The following is a 20,411-nucleotide window of genomic DNA, read 5'->3' on the forward strand; positions in this document are numbered from 1 at the left end:
ATTGTCCATTTCCACTACACCAGAGCCCAGCAGGCACCTGGCACCTACCCAGAGAAGTTACTGAGGGGAACAGTGAACCTGAACACATTTTACTATTTACCTTATGGCACCAGCCAAAGAGAGGGCTGCTCCCTATCCGTTCAGATGCAGCCAAACTGACTTTCCAAATGGAATTTTAAGATGCACTTGACTTCATTAATGAAAAATTCTCTGCTGCCTTCCTCTATGTTAAAAAGGTTTCAGTCCTGTTCATACCATCACATCATGTGCAGGTGGCCACACATAACACAAACAGTAATTCACAGTCCAGGAGCTTCCTTAATCTTCCCCCACTAGATGCAAACAAGAACAAACCAGTGCAACTAGACCTCTATATCTGATATTAGTTTATCTGCAGCTACAGCCTTTAAGCAGAATGTAGCAAGACACCATTCTTGAAAAATCAGTCCTGAAACTTACTCACCTTTCTTCTCCCCTTACACCTTTTCACACTGTTTGCCCAACCGTTCCTTTTTAAAACACTTTTTTCCTGAAGAAAGGCAGTATCTAAGACTGGTATGCAATAATGTAGATTTGAATCAGCAGGAAGCATTAGGGAGGCAATATTAAAGAGTTAAGAGAGTCTGCCAACTTGTCCTAATACCTCAAAAGCAAACATAAATTAAATGGGTAAAAGATTTCCAAATTATTTAATCTATTTTCATTAGAAAACTGAGTCTTTGATGTTAGATTATTTCCTGACTATTTCTATCAATCTTCTGTATTATATATTTGTTTTTATATATTTGTTCTTCCAGTCTTTCCTTTGGGCAGACTATTCCATACTTCAATATATTTTATAACCTCATTCCCTTGTTTCTAGTTATGCTCCTTCTCACTTTACTCATTTAATTAGTTTCTATCTTTCAAGTATGCACCTTTCAAATATTTGTAGACTCTTATCACATCTCTCAGCTACACTTCTGATTATCATATAGCCCAACAAGGCATGTGTGCCTGTGGGTCCCTTGGTCTGTATTCCTTTGCCATTTGTCCCTCCAATCTCTTCATTTATATCTATCTGAAAACAAGAAGTTTGGGTCTAGTACAACTTGCAAGTTAACTCTCACAGTTGTTCAAGAAGGAATTTCTCTTTAATTTTTGTAACTCAAAACTGTATTAATTTACCACTTGCTACCATGACACATCTGTAATTTATCTGCTACGCAGCTATTCACTCCAGATGCTTCTGGTGCTTGAAAAACTACTGTTTTTCCAGTTTCACTCCTTCCCTGGAGCACACATAAACACATTTCTTGTTAAACCTTTTTGACTGAATTCTTCCCAGTACCTCCCCACAAGTGGGAAGTACTTTATTTTGATATTCTCCAATTAGTTCTACTATCTCTAGTTCCCCTGTTAGGGTCTTTATAGTTAAATCACTTCTAACATTTGGCATCTTAAAAGTTTAGGAAGACCCCAGCCACTAATAAAGGTATAAAAACCATACATTTTTCAGTAAGATGCAACAATACAAGGACTCCACATGGCTAAATACAGTATTTTTCAGCACTACTACATTTACATTTCTGTGACTTCCTGTTGAGAATTTCCTACTCTCAGCCTAAATTATCTAATGCAAAAGACCAAAACACACAATCTGATGTCTCTTTAGCCAGTTAAGAGACACAGTTACGGCAGCGGTGCTGTTAGAAGGCAGCAGCTGTCTCCCTTCCCTTCCCCACACATTAACCAGCTGCACATTGCCTTTGTCGTGCCATCACTGCCCTTTGGTGAGCCAGGTTATTTTTCTATTTTAGATTCAGTGCATTGTGCATCTGCACAAATACTTGTAATGGCACTCTGCACAGATTACCCAGGGACAGGAGAGTGGGACTGTGTGAGAACTTACACCACGGAAAATGTCCATCGGGTCCCGAGTTCCCACTTTGAGCATCACCTTAGCATCAGAAAGTAAGCCTGACACCCTGTAACTGGGAAGTCTGCAAAAACCCAGAGACTTCTCAGAAACAAACAGGAGGAGAACCCTTAAGACCATGTGAACGAACACTGAAGATTTCTGCATAGTTGAGGGGACAAGATGAATTGAACACAAGGTAGATCTGTTAAGCTGAATTCTTTCAAGGATTAGAAAAAAAACTTGATGGAGTAAAGGAATACAAAAACACATTGTTTATTGGAACTTTCTCGAAAGATTTGGTCGAGTCCTTCACAAAGGGCTACTCAAGTCAGTGTGCAGCAAGAAGAACAAAGTACTGTCACAAGCAGGAAACTGGCAAAAAGAAATGAAACAACAATCACTGATCAGTTTTGAGCATGGAAGAAGGGTATTTGTGGAGTCCTCAAAGATCAGCATCTATTTTTTTCAGGTTGTTATTAAAAAATTGCAAAAGAAAGCAAAAACAAATAAAATTTCCTCTGGACACAACTTTGAGTGAGGCAGGTTGAATACACAGAATAATGTGTATTATTTAAGGAAATTCTAGCAGAGAGAACTCTTGGGCAGTCTGGGACCATAGCAACAAAGAAAATGAGAAAGAAATAAACACCAGAAAGAGAGCTCTTTAATTATGAACTATAAATTTCCTGTTGTTACCCTCTAAAAATTTATGTTGTCTGTCAGTGAAAACAGTCATGTGATCCTGTAAAAAAGTAAACAAGATGTTTAGAAAAAAAAAAAAAACATTATACATATTAGCATTCTCTAGCATACACTTTCTAAACCTATACCCTCACCTTTAATGTATTTAAGTCCAGCTTGACTGAAGCAATATTTAGCAGAAAGAGAAATCCTCAAGAAAATTCAATTAAAATTATCAGGGCAAAGAATACACCTAAAATTGAAGGGAAACTCTACAGAAATCATGTCTGTGATTTCAAGGGTACTGAAAACAGGCCTGGAATCAGTGACACCTAAGGCATTTCCACATTTGCCTGTTATCTCTGCTAGTATCCTCCAGGACAGAGTATGCCTGGTTTCTAGGCAATCCAGTCTCCTGCTTAACTGCTGGCGCTGTTGGAAAACTTTTCCGGAATTATAATTATACAATTTACACCCTTTACTTCTGGGCTGTGTGAACACAGGAGAGATTTTTTTTTTTTTTCTCTTTGCAGCACACTTTAAAATTTTTACATTATTGTAACTCCTCCAGCCTGAATAATCCTGATTGTTCCATTCCTCCTGGTAGGTCATGTTTTCTTTGCTATTACTTTCTCCTGAGCTACTTTCAGTTGGCCCTCATCTTTCCTCAAATATGGAGTGCAAAAATATCTGCAGCGGTCCATTGTTCCAGAACACAGTAAAGAGAAAGACTACAACAGTCCTACATGATCTGAGTTCAGACTGGAGCAACCCAGGTCAGTTTCTTCCATTGATCAATTTTCCATAATACAAAAAAGAAAGATTCTATCACTTCCTCCAAAACGACAGATTAGGTACTAAGAACAGATCACTGTATTACACATATCACTTCTATGACTGGATACAGCATTCTTTTCTCCTTTTTTATTTCTCATCAGTGCATTCTATGCCTCAAAATAAGCCAGAAAGGAGACTGACTGTTAAAATAAAACAATAATGATATCAAATAAACAAATTAATGAAATGACAGCAATCTTTAATGTATTTGTGCATGGATATATGACATCTGAAAGCCACCACACAGTAATTATGACCTAAAAATGTCACCTACTGTAAAAAACGGGAAACAGTATTTTATCACCAAATTGATGAGAAAACTTTGTATCATTTGTTTCAACTATATTGTCACTTCTATTTACATTACAGCACACACCAAAAGGCTTCAGCCAAGGTTAACTTCATTGCATATTATGTATCTACACAGCTGCCCTTTTTACAAGGGCATGTAGTAATAGGACTTGGAGGAATGGCTTTAAACTGAAAGAAGGCAGGTTTCATTTAGGAAGAAATTCTTTACTATGAGGGTGGTGGGGCACAGCAATACATGATCCAGAGAAGCTGCAGATGCCTCATCCTGGAAGTATTCAAGTCAGGTTGGATTGGCTTTGAGCAACCTGGGCTAGTGGAGAGGTCCCCGGTCATGGCAGGAGGGCTAATAAGGTCTCTTCTAACCAAAACCACTATGATTCTAACAGTATCTGTATATGCAATCAGATTTCTGTATGCCTAACAAAAGACAGATGTTGTACCACATCCTTTTCAAAAGAAATGGATACAGCACACAAACAGAAGTTTTATCCAAATTTTACACAAACAGAACTGAGACAGCAGTGAAGTGAACTACCAAAGTTCACATGAAAAGCAGAGCAAGAAGCCTAGATCCAATTTTCTAATCACAGTTACAAAGCTCATTAACCACAAAGCAATCCTCCTCTCCTCTCCCTTATCACCAAACAATACACATGGATGACGCTCGCTCACGCCTAATGCACGTTCACAGTAACAGTGGTGGTCGAACAACATGCAATGATTCTCCAAAAGAAAGCAGGAAATATTTTCTTTCTTTACCATCCTGCATTTAGGAAGCCAACATCACTATTTTCATTCTTCCTTCTCCTAAGTTCATGCCAGTTCATACCAAAGGCCTACACAAGCAGGGTTTAAGCAAAAAGCTCATTTCACAACTGAAGGAAACAAGGAACTCTGTGACTACAGTCCACCTCCAGCAGCTGGTTGTTAAATCAGGAGAACTAAAAAATTGCTTTAGTTTCTTCACTCTAAAAACTACAGTACGATGGAGTGCTACACTAGAACAGCTGGAGAGAGAAAAATCACACCTTAAGTTAGAGTGCAGACTTTAAGAAATAAAGGACTAACTGAAAAAAAAGCAAGCCAGCCATAGACATTTTCATCTACACTTGAAAAAAAGCATGCAAAACCAGCTAAGAGTGTATCAGAAGTAAGTATATGTTTTTATGAAGAAAATCAGAAATGCTGCAGGAAATGATGGAAAAGCAAAGAGCTAAACCAGAAGCTAGGCTAGAAAGGGACATCTCCTCAGAGCCTTAACAAATCTATCACAAGACCTGAGGGAGATGTTAAAAAACAAGGGGTTTTGTAGCATTTTTAATACTCTTTTATGTGACACAGTGCATATATTTACAAAGAAGAGTAATGCAGTATGCAGAAACTAAAAATACATTTGCATACCGAAAAAAGTTCAGGAGACACAATAGCATTTGATCAGACACACAAAGGTAACAGACCACAGAAGGGTACAAATGATGTGAGAAAAACTGATAAGGGTATATTTCAAAGAACAGGGAAGAAACCACAGAGAAAGAGCTGGCAGATAATATCACACAGGTCACACTTGCAGCTTATTGAAAAGCCTAATGCAGCATTAGAGCAAAGCACAATCTGCAACAAGCAAGCAAAAGAGGCAAGTACCAATATGCATAGTGGGCACATAGGAAAAACATATAACTGGGTACTTCTATGACCTATTTTGTTCACTTCATATTAACGATATCTTTCTAATCACTTTATGTTTGTATCCAGGCAACAGGACCAACCATGCCTGTAAGAGATCATGATACTATTAATATATCTGGGGCAGATGACAAATTTTTACAGAGGAAGTGAAGAATTCCAGGCCTCATTTCCCCACTAACTGGAAAAAAACTGCCCCCAAATCCAAAAACCATCCTACTCACCCCCCAGATTATACACTCTGCTGCAATACAGCAGCAAACTACTCCCATTATGTGAATTATCATACAATAAGCACCAGTTCCACTTCTATTATGTGATATAATTACTTGCAGAGGATGGAAAAGTATTGGCAAAAGTTAGCAAGAAATAGGTAATTGAGGCAATTCATGAACTTCTCAACCTGCTCTCCAGCACATCTGCAGAATCCTAAGGAAAAGAAGGACCATGAGCCAGATGAACTTTGTTGCTGCCATGAACCTGATCTGCTATCCAGCCTTCTCACCTTTAAGTGAGAGAATTACAGTTCTTGTCCTCATCCTGTATCTCTTGCAGAGCTTTCAAACTTGCAACATCAGAATGATTTACAGAAGACTCCTCCCAGCATGCAAACAGTCAAAGGCAATGGGATTTTCTGGCTCATGGCAGAAAGAGTAGCACACTGACCTCTGCTAAATACAGTATTCATCCCCTCTCTCCAAAAGAAATGCCTGTATGCTATTAATACCACAAGATGAAACTCAGCTGTATAAATAAAACCCCTCATTTCAGCTAAGTCTTCGTCATCTCTCTGGCATCCACCACTGTCTCTTCACAACAAAACTCTTGAGAGGACCTACAGTGCAGGGTTTTTTGCTCAAGTACATTGGACAGGAATGCAAGCCTGGTTTTATTATCTCCTCTTGCCAACTTAACATTTATGAACAACTAGGTTGCAATTAAGGAAAAAAACACATCAAAGCCCAAAGTTCTGTAGCAAGTACTCGAGTAAGTATCTGCAATTCAGCACGGTTTAAAATGGAAACGTACTGTCTGGAAGTCAAGGGGACACTGCATGCTCTTTCAAGAGACTCTCTGACATGCTGGATGACCTCAAGTACATCACTTATCTTTCCCACATTAAAAAATATCTCCTTAAATGACCTTACTAGGTAGCTCACTTTGAGAATTAAAAAATAAATACACTGTAAAACCTCCTATTATTATTACTGCTGTTACTATGGGGGCTGGAACTGTCGTCAGTGAGCAGGCAGGACATAATTTAATTTTCTTTAAATATTTATTATGCGACAGCATATTCATCTGTTTAACATTCACTATATTTAGTTTCTGTCTTAAAAACAGAAGGAAATAAAATACCAGCTTTTGACTTTCACTTCCACATATCCCTTCCAGCCTCATATGCACTAATACATGGCCAATATCCTTTCAGCTGTAGTATCCAAGAATCAGTTGAAAGTATCCTTTCAACTGTAGTATCCATAGCAAAACAGAAAGAATTTCAATCTTGGATGAAAATAATTCCAACCACAAATTTATTCTCCAAGATTAAAAAAAAAAGAGAATTTCTAGTTTTAGCAGTATATATTTTGACTTCAGCATTGAGAAAGCAAAAGAGGATATGAAAGAAAATAGTGGGACAAGAAGACATAGATGGCAATAAAGCACTGTGCAGAATATGCTAAAAGAGGAGAGACATAAAATATCACATATATATCTACAAAATAGTAACTTTTCAATAGCATTAGTTTCTCTCCAGTGGATTATAATAAAAAATGTCATTCTTAAGTAACAGCTGTTACACAAAGGTGCCTTTGGCATCTAAATGTATTCTGTTTGGACCCTTCTACAAGAAGTCTCCTCCTTTCCCTGTTTGCACTGTGTACTTCCAGCAGTCTGTATACAAAAATCTTTTAACATGTCAGACCACTAGGACTTTGAAATAATACAAGTCAAGGAGGTAGAAAAGAATCTAAACTAATCAACACACATGGAATGAATTTTTAAGTAAGGAAAAGGAAAACTAGAAAACATCAGTTAAAATGCACTCATCCCATTTTATACTTTCCCATTCCCTTATCTACTATTCCAAAGCTGAGACCATGAACCCATCCCAAAACACCTCAGTTCCTGGCAGCTGCACACCTTACCCAGTCCTGGTCCACCACTGCAATTCCAACACACAGAGCTCAGCCCTTACTGGGAATACGCCCTAATTTTCTAGGGCTATTTATAAACTGTGATAGCACATCAGGTCAGTCATGCCTGTCTGAGAGGCCAGTATCTGACATCACAACAAAAAAGGGCACAGAGCTCAAGCCAAGAAACTCCGGCATAAAGGTGAAAAAGCATAAGCCAGACACACACATGCAGAAGATGCCCAAAACTATAATGCATGTATTGTTTTAAACAGTTTCTCTTCAGATCTTCTATTGCTGACAATAGAAGCAACATCTTCCTGTTTTTATACAGCCAAAAGATAACATGCTGTAATGGTAGTACACTGGTGTCATTAATTTACTGGCACTTTATGATTGAATGGATAGCAAACAACAACTCCCATATACAGTACCAGTAATTTGACCTTCAACTACAGATGTGACCTTCTGGTCATAAACTGTAGTTTCCAAATACACAAAGCAAATGATTTTTTTAAAAACTGTGACTAATAAACCAGTAAGGATCTGAATATTACCTTTTCACCCCCTAAAAAAAAAACCTCAAAGAGAAGCCTAATCATTTAGGAGAGGTAGAAACTGCTTTGGAAATACTTTTGTGTTTGTGACCAGCACAGAAACTGCCCACTTACAAGTCACACTCCTGTGGAGCAAGGGTTGAGCGCTGGCACAGGCCTGTAACCTTTCCTCAGTTTCCAAACAAGGACAAAGGTTTAAACAAACACAACAGCACATAGACGTCTGTGTAAAATAAGCTAACACCGGACTTGGTTTAAATTGAACATGGTGGGAGAATAAGTTGAAGATGTGCCATTGCCTGTTCCATCCAAATAACAACTAGGTCTACTCTCTGTTATAGTTGTATTCCATGTTACAGTTCTTGAGCACATCACAAAAAGGGGAAAACCACATCCCCTTGAACTACATTTTTTCTCAATCCTGTCAAAACTCTGTATTTATTTTTAGTGTTAATCTGCAATGCAGAAACATTTCTACCAAATATTTTATCACCAGTGTAATAATCTGAATTTAACACCTTGTTTTAAATGGGATATTTGTAATTGCTTTGTGATCTGAAAAGAATCATAGCTATTTAAAACACTTGAAAAATACAGGACATAAGAAACACATTCTGAATTTGGCCTAAAACTCATTCACATTGGTTCCTACAACCTGTACTGTCCAGCCCCAGGTATTTCAAAGACTAGCAGAAGAAAGCCTTGAAGACAAATTTGCAAAATAGGAGTAAGGAAAAGTAGTCCTTCTTATTAGTGTTTATACTTATGGATATCTTGAGCTCAAGGAAGCTGTCCAGAAGACCTTAAAAATGTTTTCTTTTGCAGGATTTGCCTATATAACTGACACATAAATATCAGATTACTTTTGACTATACACATTTTTAACCTCAATGATGTAGTGTAGCGATACATTCCACACACTAATTTGTGTACTGAATGGAATACATTTCCTTTGGCCAGAACTGAATTTGTCATTTCCTAGTATAATTGACAGTCTCCCTTTCTGATGACAGCACTGTGTCTCTCAACTAAGCCACTACTTCAAACAAAAAATCGTCAATATCCCTTTTGAAAGATCTTTTTTACAGAGAAACAATTTCACAAATAGAAATGACTCTGAAATCACAGTAATTAATAAAGATGCTGCAATCAGTATGAAAGATACTGACAATGCATGCACTGCACATTCTCTGCCTACGTTTCTCAACAGCAGGATTACCCTTCATGTGCCCCTGCACTAAGGCTTGAAGGGCAGAGCTCAGAGCACCTTCCTCACAGCTTAACACCCAGGCCCAGGAACAACAGGACCAGCAATACCATTATCTCAAGGAGTTATGATAAATACAAAGCTTTCTGAACATGTCAGCACAGCTGTGGTATACCAGAAAGATTGATGCCTCCCTTGATGGTTGGAACAGCTGTATGAATTAGCCATTCACTGGACTGCTGCTCTTTTGAACTTGCCTTTATATGAGACTCCTACCTGCAGAATTTGAAGCAGCTGGTGTCCTCATGATGCCGTTTTCTAAAAATCTGAGGTAGCACATACAAAATCAGCCAAACAACACATAAAAATTGTGATTACTCAACTAAGTGACAGAAAGAAAGAAATACAGTGAACAACCTACTTGAGATTCCAATACAGTAATTTGATCTCTTAATCCACCACAAACTGTTAGAACAGCTAAGTTCATTTTCTTATATTTTTCACTGTCATGAACTGAATCTTCTGTCCTGATCTGGCCAGAACTACTTAGAGCAGCAAAAGCCAAACCTCATCAGTGTCCTGGTTAGCTTCCTCTCCATCATCTGAAAACATGGACAGGAACTGTGTGACCCTCTCCCCCATTAAAAAGCCTCATATAGCCATTAATTCATCTTTTGCAATTAATGGTGTCCCTCAAATAGTTTAAATATCTTGCTATCCATCTTCAAAGGTACTTTTACTTGATTTCAGCTTTTCTTGTATTGACAGTTCGAAAACATGGATGGATATCTAAGTACTGCTAAAGAGATCTAATATCTCCCTGATGTTAGCCATCAGGTTTTTACTTGGGTCAAATAATCTTTCCATTTATTAGAAGAACAATTCCAGATGATTCAACAGTTTTCAAAATATTAAAGGATGTGTCTGATAGGCCTAATGATGACATCACCACTAATTCTGAAATGACACAAGCTTATGCAATGGTTTTGATTCATTTGATGCTGGCAATGACCAAGTAGAGATGACATTGTGCTTTTTAGATATACAAAAAAAAGGTCTCTTAGCACTTTAGAGAGAGGTTATGACAAAGAGTGTTCGGTCTGGATGAGCCAGAGACATTCAAAGTGTTCATACAACAAAATGTCAGTAAAACAGCATTTTTGGCACATTTATCTAATGCTAAGAAGTTAAATATAATAGATATTCACTGAGTTCATCCTTGTCAACAAAGGCTGTAAGTAAAGACACATGACTCTTCCCTCTCTGATGCAGCAGACACAGACACTGTATCTGCTGTTATCCCTTTCACTGCACACTTGCTTCCAGTGAATCTGTGACACAATTCAGACACACCTACTTGGAGAAGCATCATTTCAGCAAGTCTTGTGAAAAAAGAAACAACAATACATAATCTACCCACAAACACTGAAAGGACAGAGATCTGTTGTGCAGGTAAGCTACTGCTCTCCTGTTTCTCTCCTTCCATCATGGGAAACTCAGTTTAACTATTTCCAGAGTAATCTGTGCTCTACTGAATTCACCCGTTTTTACCTTTCCTTGAAATAGTACTGACAAACAACTAAAAATACTTCCTTGCAAATTAAAGAGTCAAGGAGCAGGTCATAGTAGATACCATGGGCACCTTCCACCAATGTATGTTATGCAGATTAAATAAAAGGCAAGAGCACTCCACAAAAAGTCCTTAAGCAAATGTTATTTTCATTTGAGCCCAAATAATTACTTCTAGCACAGACAATCTACCGAGAACTTCAAAACACCTGAATTCGACACTGGGTGTGTGCAAAATGAAAAAGTCAATTACAAATAAAGATCTCCTTTTAAAAACATTTTTAAAAGGACTTTTCTGCATTTATTTTCCCTCTTTTGCCTACGTTTCTCTTCCAATCCTCAACACCTTGCACAGTGAATTTGTCTTTTACTATAGAAAAGTGTAAGCAGCAACTTTTTCATTTTGAGTGCTGCTGAAGAGGTAGAGGAAGGTGACTGACTTGCTGTTTCTTTTTTTAAATCCATCAGCAAAGTCTGCAACTGTTTCCTGCCCCAACCTTCTGCTCTGGGAGATCTAGTGGCCACTCCACCATCAGCCCTCCTTCCATCCCTAAGGGTAGGTGGCTCACAACCAGCCCTCAGAAATGAAGCCCACACCAGCCACGGGTAAGCAGGCAGTAACACCAGTGTTTGCTGCATCCTGTATTTCTTGTTCAATCTATAAAAGCTGACTACTCCAAATAAACAATTTCAACAAAGTTACCAAAGAGGCAGACACCTCAAAATTTGCATGCATGTTGTCAGCAGGAGTGTTAAAATAAGGTGGCCTTGTAACAGCACAGAGGTGAAATATTATTTTTTAACATAGTGATCAACTTATTGTTAACTTCTCTAGTCTCTTCAATGTGAAGATCTGGATTTTAACTAGGTAATATGAAAAATGGGTCTGCTTTAGTTATAGTGCTGATCACACATATTTTTGTTTAGAACTGCTTAAGAATTAAGTACCAGACCACAGGGACTGCTCAGCTACATCAAGTGCAAAACAAATGGGACTAATGTAACCAAATACTCGGGTCTACAGAAAACCCAGTAACTCCACTAAGAGCACACAGATTCAAATACCTACATACATCAATTACAAATGAAGAATTCTCCTGGAAAATAATGTTGAATTCTTAATGTAGAAAACAATAATAAAAAAGTAGTAGTCTATTCCGTTCTAAAGGAAATTTTAAACAGTGCAACTAGTGAAATGACTTTCTGATAATTTGGCCCTAGGATGAAGAGAGCCATACCTCTCTGAACAACTGCCCCAGTCTTGAGTCTAAAAGGATTTCCTCTCATTCACTCACAATAACTTGTTTTGTCTAAAGACTTTGCATGTTAGTTGTTATGTTAGAATATATTTTGGAGCTGCACACTTCTTCACAGGCAACACAATGCAAGGTGCTCAGAGATTTGGGCTGCTAGGAAACGGAGATTGATCAGGAAAGGGATCTGACCATCACTTATCCTACCATCTCTGGCATCTGCTCTCCCACTGTGGATTCTTGCCTGTCACCTGGCTGAGTTCCATGTCCTAAAGAAACCACCTGTCCTACCCCATGTTATTCTTGCAGACTTTTTTTCCCTAAAGAAACAGGATAGAAAAAGAGGCTAGTTTGATAAGGTAAAAGAAAATACCCCATCTGGACAAGATGGCTGCAAAAGGAAATTGTTCACTCATAGCTCTATATTAAGTGTTTCACAGAATCACCCACCCTCAACCTCTCCACTTCCCAAACGTTCTTAGTTTATTTTTCTCCCCATATGCTAGCAAAGTCTCACTATCATTTAGGCCAAAACACTAATACTGTTGTCAGAGAAGACCAAATGATAAAACAGAGGAAGTAATTCAAGGTACAATTTTTTTTCCCAAATCATTATTCCCCAAAGACAGACAAAAAAGTCTGAGCAAGCTCAGCTCCCAAGATTGGGTATTCAAATGTGTAAACAGCACATACCACTCTTAAACACCAGCAAGAAGTAATACACGCTTACTCACACTGTTGGATTCCAAAAGATCAATTAATACCAGAAGACAGAAAATAACACTCAATCTATAGCATGCTTTCATCCTTACAGTAATTACAATAAAGCACATATATATGGTAGAATTAAACAAGCACATTTTGAAAAATTAAATTTTCCCACTGTATTTTTATGACTTGTGCATGCTAGAACTTGTTTTATTTAAGAGGGACATACCAAAGCTGCTCAAACAAAATTAATTCTGATATGTTCTATCTTATGTTTGTCTTCACCACCTTCTGAATGTGGTAGTGTACATCCATACACATCTCTATGTGTGTCCCTCCTCCTGTCTACAATTTCCATGTTAAAGCAAAATCCTGAATGACAAACTCCACTACACAAGCATCCCACTGGTATCACACGGGCTGAGCAATCATCTGATAAGCCACAGGGGCATCTTGAGCTAACTATAAGTTATAGCAACCTGTTAGATGTTGTAATCCTCTGGGAAAGGGTTCTCCCCTCCACAGAGACCCCTGTAGCTGTAACTATGTTAGTTTAACCCTTCCTTCCTTTCTTGACCTAATTGGCTGAGAGCCAATTTTGGTGTGCCTAATTGGCTGAGAGCCAATTTTGGGTGCTGATAAATGGAAAATACTGCATCAGGAGGATGCTGCATCTGTCAGCTTGGGTTGCCAAAAGAGAAATGTTAGCTAGGGAATTGACAGATGACCAGTGAGGATGAGCAAGTGTGGCATGAGGAATGTGAGAAGGTTAGATGGAAAAGACAGGTTTTGGAGGAGAACGGAAGATGAAGTAGCTGAGATACAAATAGCAGAAGTAGATACAAAGCTTTGTAGCATCTTCCTGTGCTGTGGATGGAATCTAGGTCTCTGAATCTGAAGACCTGGCTGTCAGAGAATACCTAAAACCTTTTGGCAATGCTGCTTCAGTTCTGTAGTTCTTCCACCCTGAGAACAACCACCTATAACATTGGGCTAAGTCAAAAAGAGTTGCTGTGTCCCTGTTCCTTCCATGGGTCGCATGGGTAGCTGAGAGCCAATTATCTTTTCCTGAGCAGGATAAAGGCCCTAGATAAAGGCCCTGTTCTTCCTTGTTCACTCTCTCTCTCCCCTGGAAACCTTCAAGAATAAACGTCTTGGACTACATCGGGGGTTAGAGCCTCTTTTGGAATCTTTTGCCTTGACCTTGAAATATTCCCCCAAAGCCCTCTCAGATCTGGGCTAGTCTATTAACTCTGAGGGGCTGCAGGGGTAATTATTTCAGTTGGCGCCCAATGTGGGGCTTTCAAGGTCCGGTTCATGCGACAGAGTCCTTCAAATTCGTGGCATTCATGTCCATGCAGTAACAAAAGGAAATCTATAGCAGCGCGGTTTTGAAATGTGGCCTGTCTAGTAATTTCCTCGTCTTCTAGGAGAGAGCTGATGGCGGTGGACATCAGGTTTGCCTGTTTGACCACCCAGCACTCTAGATGGCCCAATTCACCTAGAGCTTTGGCTGCTGCGACCCATGGAAGGAACAGGGACACAGCAACTCTTTTTGACTTAGCCCAATGTTATAGGTGGTTGTTCTCAGGGTGGAAGAACTACAGAACTGAAGCAGCATTGCCAAAAGGTTTTAGGTATTCTCTGACAGCCAGGTCTTCAGATTCAGAGACCTAGATTCCATCCACAGCACAGGAAGATGCTACAAAGCTTTGTATCTACTTCTGCTATTTGTATCTCAGCTACTTCATCTTCCGTTCTCCTCCAAAACCTGTCTTTTCCATCTAACCTTCTCACATTCCTCATGCCACATTTGCTCATCCTCACTGGTCATCTGTCAATTCCCTAGCTAACATTTCTCTTTTGGCAACCCAAGCTGACAGATGCAGCACCCTCCTGATGCAGTATTTTCCATTTATCAGCACCCAAAAACCTAGTAGCCCCTCAGCACATCTGCCATTTCTATGAACCCCATTAATATCCTCAAATCAGACTGAGATTAGCTCAGTTGATTGGGGTGTGACACTACTAACAACAAGGTTGCGATCCCTGTTCAAGCCATTCACTTAAGAGCTGGATGCAATGATCCTTGTGGGTCCCTTCCAACTCAGTATTTTGTGGTTCTGCGATCCTTTTTCAAGAGCCATAGTTCCCACAACCTAGAAGCTTCAGCTTCCATCTTCCTTAACCATCAGTCTGTACGCTGGCCTGCTCCAGCTCACAATTCTGGGATGTCTCAGTACTGGAGCTCCCTCCTCTCCCCTCTATACAGAAACTGCAGAGTCCAGGCTACAGGACAGCTTCTCAGTTTTGGCATGGCTCCAGTGCTGACCATATCCAACAGGCATGGATCAGCAATCCAGGGGAACATCAGGCTCAGGCCCAGGCTCACACATACCCAGTGGTGTGGGCATCTTCAGCATCTCTAGCCAGCCCTACAAAGTCTTAACCATGCTAAAGATAGAGCTATTCTCTTGACATTGCATCTCTAAGTTAATTCTCATGGGAACACAAAAGAGTATTCTAGGTATAATGCCAATATTAGTAACCATATACTACATCTATTTTGTATATATACTTCTTTTTGATAGTCAGAACCACAGTAACAGATATTCATGTTCGCTATAGTTTATATTCACTATCTATATTAAGAAAAGACCCCAGCCTCCATACCAAGATTCTCTAGAGCAAAGACAAACTGGCTACACTGCTCAGTTAAATTACCATTTCTTATCCATCTACTTAAAAAAGATTACTTTTTCCCTGGAAAGCAAATTAAGAAATGGTGGTAAAGACTAAAACTACAGTAAAGTAGTTTTAGTCTGCAAACATTGCATGTACCAGCCCCCCAAAAAGACTCCATGATTCCACCATCTTCTGATGTAAAATTATGTGATCAAGGGCTGAAGCTGACTCACTCAATTTACAAACACTTTCAATACTGTTACCTGTTGCTGAAAACTAAGCTGGAAGTTTTCCAAGGCAAAGGTAATGTGTGTTATACACTATGAAAAAACACTGTGTAATTGAATAAATGTTTATCATTACTTTCTTGCTGTAAAGAAGAAATAAAGTACAAAAGCCAAAGAGAATCTCATTTTCTCTTTTTCCCATTTGCATACCTGTGTTGGGAGAGTCTTTTGAGAGCCAGTTGAGATCCAGTGGCCAACCAGCACAAGTTAATTGTGATGAGCAACGTGATATGGTGTGATAACAACAGCTCAGAAGGCCGGGAAATAGTACTTGGTGAAAATCAATAGAAGCTGCTAAGAGCAGAATCTTCACAGATATACAGACATCACAGATTTCTCTACCTTAGATCTCATAGTAACAGAAGAAAAACATCACAGTGGACTCTTTAAACAGTGCAATCAGGAAGCACTCTTACAGAAACTGCCACGTCAGATATCACAACTGGGTGGCAACTGGTTTGTAATCTCTGGCACAGGGCCCTCCATTCCCAGAACCATTCAGAAAAATAGCAGCTGGCACACAAAGATCAGAAATGTCAATATTGATTAAAATTACATTCCAATGTCAAAATTTTAAAGCCACATGAAATTTTCAGACTGCTGGACCTTGGGGGAAAAGAAGCAAAGCTGGTTTTCCAAAAAGGTTTCTGATCTCCTGGAAAGTACAAATTGGTAATGCTGTAAAAGCCAATATTGCAGCAAGAATGAAGTCTGCCTACTGCAGGTGCTCTCAACCTCACCACAGACACCCCCCCTTTTCCTACAAACCATCTGAGTGCAAATGCTCAGAAGAACAGGGCTTAACTCGAATTCTTAACAGGGTGACACACTTCACTGGAGTTAGAAGTAGATGAATATGGTAGAGATAATCTTATGACTGCCTGGCTCTTGGAAGGGCCAGGGGGCTCTGATGAATGTATTTATTGCTGTAATCTTGAGCCAAATGCCTAAGGGTGACTGCTACATCAAATCGTCTAAAGCCTGAGAAAACAGATAATCCATTGTTTAAAGATTTTAACTAAAAAAGACCAAGGTTGCAAAGCCTCAGGCAGAAAGAACAATGAAACACTAGACAGGAGAACACTTTGCATTAGTTTGCTGCCCACATACTGCTGTGCTTTGCACATTATACAAGAAACAGCAGCAACTGGACCTTCATATTATGAAAGAGCTTTTACTGAAGAAGGAAAAGGGGATTCCTCTGCCCAGTCTTATAGCTACCTGCTCCCAGATGCACTATGCACCAAAGGTTTTAAACCCTAGCAGTGATTAGTTATGCCCAATATGAGCTACATTATACAGGCACAGAATTTTTACAGCACTTGGCACTGGCAATGAATAAAAGGCCTCAAGCTGAATACTTAATATTGTACCACTCAAAAAAGTCAGTAGTCATGTACAACCTCTGATGTACAACCTCTGCAGCTAGTACATTCAAAGCATGACTATGCTGTGCTAGCCATGTAATGGCAATGCTGACCTCGTGCAAGAAGCTTGCCAAGCCAAAAAATTGCATTGTATGACTTGCTCCCCAGGAGAGAGACAATATATCTGAGCAACTGTAACAGGGGAAAAAGTATTGCACTCACTGCTCTCAAGGACTGCTTCCTAGAATTTGTCATTTCCAAACCCAATAATAATTAACTAACATTTCTAAGAATTTTTGTGTGACACTTTCTCATCACTGTTTATGATGATCTTGGGTGACAGTGATAGGACAAAGAATCTTCTGCACCAGCATTACCAACTCAAAGTTAGATTCAGATCAGTATTAGTCAAAACCCATTTCTCCTTTTTTCTTGTATTCCACACTGATTTCTGTGGTCTCAGTGAAGCCAGCCTTACAAGCAGAAAAAAGGGATAAGAAGTCTCCTCACATTCACAGAATGAATTTCACTGCAGTAGCCAGCTTGTTCCCATAACTTTACATGAACCCCCCCCCCCATTTCTTCTTGCATCTCCTTCCTTTTCCTTCAAGACAGATGGAATCAAGCTAGGTAAGATTTTCTAAAAAGTATTACCTAAGGATAATTAATTTTATGAAATTTAAATTTTAAGACTTGAGTGTTATATCCTAATGTCTGTGTATACAAGGTCATTCCCACTTCATTTGGCTGAGAGCTCCCTCATGTTATTCTGGCTATCATGAAAGTCCTGACATTTGCCTCATAAGCATTGCAACCACTTCCCCAGCTCTGTCAGCAGTTTCATAGCTACACTGGAAGACTCTCGTGGTAAAAGGTCATGACTGCAAATGAGGATGGAACTCCACAGAGCCCCAGGAAAAGTTACAGTATCCCAACAGAGAGGAGCTAGCAGAGACTGTGTAACACCAGTGTGAAAGAGATGCGAAGACAGAACAAAATGAGCAGCGCTCTTAACACTCATTTTCAGGCTTGGTGTTACCCATCCCATCCCATCCGATCAAGCATGAGGTTTCTAAATCACTAACCCATGAAAACTAAGTAACATCTGTATCCCCACCAAATGCTCTCTCCAGATAAAGCCTAATGACAGGGAAAACCAGAATCTTGCATTTGTGGTTTACGCCCTAGAGCTGCATGAAGATGTGTTTGGCCGTATTTCTATTCTTTCTGCATTTTTAGAAGTACTCAGTATACTTTAAGATCAAAGAGTTTACAGACATACCCTTCAAGAAAAGCCTTGCTTCCAGTGTAGCCACTGTATCAATTTCCACTGCCCTGTCTCCCAGCACTGCCTGGAGCTGATCTTCACCCTTGCACAGGATGCATTTCAGGAAGATATAATTGCAGGAAGGGGAAGGGGCCTGAGCACTCCCAACAATTTCGTCCTCAAAGATCTGTCCAGAATAGTATCATGGGACAAACTGTGCAAGGGTGCTAGAAAAAAATTGTTGAGGAAAATACAGAAACATTGCTATTGTTTGTTTGGTTTTTTCTTTGTTTGTTTTTGTTTGTTTTTTTTTTTTCCCAACAAGATACGGAAAAAAATCAAGCCCAAGATTAATTCCATAGAAACATAACTAGTTTTCTGACATAACATGTCATGTTGTTCTGGTAAATAGCACAGGACCATAAAGATAATACAGTACTGCTCATCAGAGAAGCTGGGAAGTCTTGGAGTAGATGCAAAAAAATAAAGTGCAGAACAGATTAAAAAAAAAAAAAATGCAGAACCTGTGAATTCAGGGCTGGTCTGCACTTTCATCAAAATGACTACTTTGCTCTTCCTCAGGACCCATTTTCATCAGAAATTACTATTGCTATTACTTCTTCAATCTTACTCCTTACAAGAAATCAGCAATATAAAAATTAATCCAGTGTCCAATGAGAAGTGGAGAAGAACAGGCAGCAACAAAGGACTGCACTTACTGGCTCTCAGTCTCTGGGGCATGCTGCTTGTTTCAGACTTTCTCATGACCACTGTTAGTTAAGGCTAACCTAGATTTAAAAACTTTGCAGGACTGATGCAGAGAGAAGTAGCACAAGACTCCTCTTCAGCTTACACCATGTGAAACTGTCCTGAGGTGACCATCTGGCATGTCTTTAGGTGGTCACTCCTCTCCTCCCAAGACAGCTGCCCTGGCATGCCATCAATTCGTCTTATCCTCAAGGTACTCTGTGGTGTGCCACTGCAAGAGCATTTGAGCCCGACTGGGTTTTTTACTGATAAGTAACATTCTCCCTTCTGGAGAATGATAACATAGCAAAAAAGTAGGTTTGCTTTGTTCTGTTATTTTAATTTCCACATGAGTTTCCTGATCCTCTGTATCAGTTCTTGTACCAATACAGAGAAGCACCACTATAGAACTGGATTGCTTTTCTCAGTGGCAGTATCAGTTTAAATGCAACCAGAGGAATATGCTCAAAGGACATCTTCACGCTGCTTTCATTTAGCAATAGGAAAATGCTAGGACTAACATAAAAATAATTATACCATAGCTCTACTACATGCAGGAGTTAACAACCCCAGAGAAACCTTACATTCAACACCAACTGCAATTATGACAATTCCTGAAGACCAGTTTGCTCTTAACCTGCCCACATACACAACGCAATACCAAAAAGAACTTTCAAGCTCTGCCTGCTACCACAGGCACTGTAGCACCACGTGTGGTTAGTGAGGAATTTGTATTTATAAGTAATGCTGGGAAAGGCAAACATCAATATTTTGTTTGAGGCAAAGCAAGTTTTCCTGCAGAAAGCTTTGTGTTTATATGTTTATGTGGATCTTGGGCCATGGAAACACACCCTGTTCCATGCACAGTTACAGGATACTAAAATATAGATGCAAGCACATGATAACAGCACGTTTTCATGGTAGCCTTGACTCAGGAAAGTAGACTTATTCACATCATGCTTTGATACAATAGAATCAGAAAAAGGACCAGATCAGAAAAAGGAACATAAAGGAAGGATATGGATAGAAGTCTCCAGACAAAACTAAATCAGGAGACAGTGACAGTTCTCTGCTTATGAGGAAGATGATTATGACTCAGCCATAAGTAAAGCACATGCACTCAGTATCACTGAGTGAATCCAGAGCATTTAATTAAAAATAAAGACAATGAAACTACAAGTAACAATTAAATACAATATTTGCAACCAAAATG

General features: G+C 39.2%; 1 protein-coding gene across 2 annotated transcripts in view; it reads right to left on the minus strand.

Moving 5' to 3' along the window:
* NDST2 (N-deacetylase and N-sulfotransferase 2) overlaps nt 1-20,411 on the minus strand; it is a 131,684-nt gene that overhangs the window by 104,182 nt on the left and 7,091 nt on the right. The window lies entirely within an intron of this gene.

Source organism: Vidua chalybeata, chromosome 8 (assembly GCF_026979565.1).
Source record: "Vidua chalybeata isolate OUT-0048 chromosome 8, bVidCha1 merged haplotype, whole genome shotgun sequence".
In the NCBI taxonomy this organism is placed as follows: Eukaryota; Metazoa; Chordata; class Aves; order Passeriformes; family Viduidae; genus Vidua; species Vidua chalybeata.